This window comes from Lissotriton helveticus, chromosome 1_2, assembly GCF_964261635.1.
Source record: "Lissotriton helveticus chromosome 1_2, aLisHel1.1, whole genome shotgun sequence".
NCBI classification, from domain to species: Eukaryota; Metazoa; Chordata; class Amphibia; order Caudata; family Salamandridae; genus Lissotriton; species Lissotriton helveticus.
This window is the reverse complement of record NC_136058.1, coordinates 391,085,477-391,087,343: the sequence shown is the minus strand read 5'-3', so window position 1 is coordinate 391,087,343 and position 1,867 is coordinate 391,085,477. Positions and strand designations below refer to the sequence as shown.

The window sequence follows — 1,867 nt, the reverse complement described above, 5'->3', positions numbered from 1 at the left end:
TTAGTGCTGAGATGTACACTATCATACAGCACACATGTCAATTTATGAAACATATTGTTTTAAAATGTTGATTCATTAATATTTAAACAAGGTTAAACAGTTACATAATAGTTTATAGTTGACACAAGAATCAGTATAGATGTGGATTTTATAGATGTGAATTGTTATATTTCTAGTTAGATGTGCGATTTATAGATGTGTGTTTATAACAATTTAGATACAAACGTGTACATCATGATTACTCAAATGTCTTGAATGAAGAATAGGTCTCAAATAGTTACATACACATAATCACTACATTATTGCATTGAATATTGATGTCCTGCTAATCATACTTAATTTCACAGGACTGTTTGTAGACAATTTTAAATTGTTGGAATAGTACTGCAGGGTGTACTATCTCTGGCCTATATGTGATCCCAGTTCCAGTCAGGACAGCTTACAGTGTGGCTGTACTCCGGAGGGAACAAATGTATTGTTGGAGGCAAAACCAATTTGACGCTGATGAGCAGCATAATAACCCAGAATGAGTCACCGCGAGGTGGTACAGAAATAACCAAATGCCTCGTCATCTAATTGGTGACGCTCATGAGTGGATGAACGAGATTATCACTGTCCCTACATACTATCTAGCGAAACCACAGCCAAGGGAACAGGCTTGGCTGAATCAACGGGAAAAGAAGCCCTGTTGAGCTAGACTCTGGTCTGTTACTGTGAAGAGACGTGACAGGTGTAAGATAAGTGGGAGGCCCTGGGCTGCCGGTGAAATACCACTACTCTTATCGTTTTTTCACTTACCCGGTGAGGCGGGGGGAGCCCCGTGGGGCTCTTGCTTCTGGCTCCAAGCTCCCGACGCCCGCCAGGTGCGACCCACTCTGGGGACAGTGGCAGGTGGGGAGTTTGACTGGGGCGGTACACCTGTCAAATGATAATGCAGGTGTCCTAAGGCGAGCTCAGGGAGGACAGAAACCTCCCACAGAGCACAAGGGCAAAAGCTTGCTTGAACTTGATTTTTAGTATGAATACAGACCGTAAAAGCAGGGCCTCACTATCCTTCTGACTTTTTGGGTTTCAAGCAGAAGGTGTCAGAAAAGTTACCACAGGGATAAATGGATTTTGACGGCCAAGCGTTCATAGCGATGTTGCTTTTTGATACTTTGGTGTCAGCTCTTCCTATCATTGTGAAGCAGAATTCACCAAGCCTTGGAATGTTCACTCACTAATAGGGTACGTGAGCTGGGTTTAGACCATTGTGAGAGAGGTTAGTTTTATCCTACTGATGATGTGTTGTTGCAATAGTAATCCTGCTCAGTATGAGACTGGTTATGTGCTTGGCTGAGGAGTCAATGGGGCGAAGCTACCATCTGTGGGAATATGACTAAACACCACTAAGTCAGAATCCCTAAACCATAATAATACCGCTGTGGAGCCTTGGATGGCCTGGGATAGCCGTCCTCTCTCGGGGGCCCGGTGTGTAGAGCCGCTCTGTTGGGGACCCGAGCATGTACGGAAGGGGGCCGCCTCTATCACCCTTAGTGCACCGCATGTTCGTGGGTCACCCAGTGCTAAATCATTCGTAGACCGGATTCTGGGTCAGGGTTTTGTAAGTAGCAGAGCAGTTACCTCGCTGTGATCTATGGAAAGTCATCCTCTGAGCCAAGATTTTGTCTCTCTGTGCGTAGGCACCAGCGGACGCCCTCCTCCACCACACCCGGGGTTGGGACCCTCTGACACCGGGCCGGTGAGAGGGATGCTGAAGGGGTAATGTGGGCCTGCGGAAGGCCGCTTCTACTATGTGCTCTCTGGCACAGGGGTCTCTTCCTTCCGTCCCTGCCCCACCGGGGTGCGGGACGGGGGTCAGCAGGGT

The 1,867-nt window shown here is 47.2% G+C and overlaps 1 pseudogene; it reads left to right on the top strand.

Moving 5' to 3' along the window:
* The first annotated feature begins 664 nt into the window (after positions 1-664).
* On the top strand, positions 665-1,665 carry LOC144808395 (28S ribosomal RNA; annotated as a pseudogene).
* The last annotated feature ends 202 nt before the right edge of the window (positions 1,666-1,867 follow it).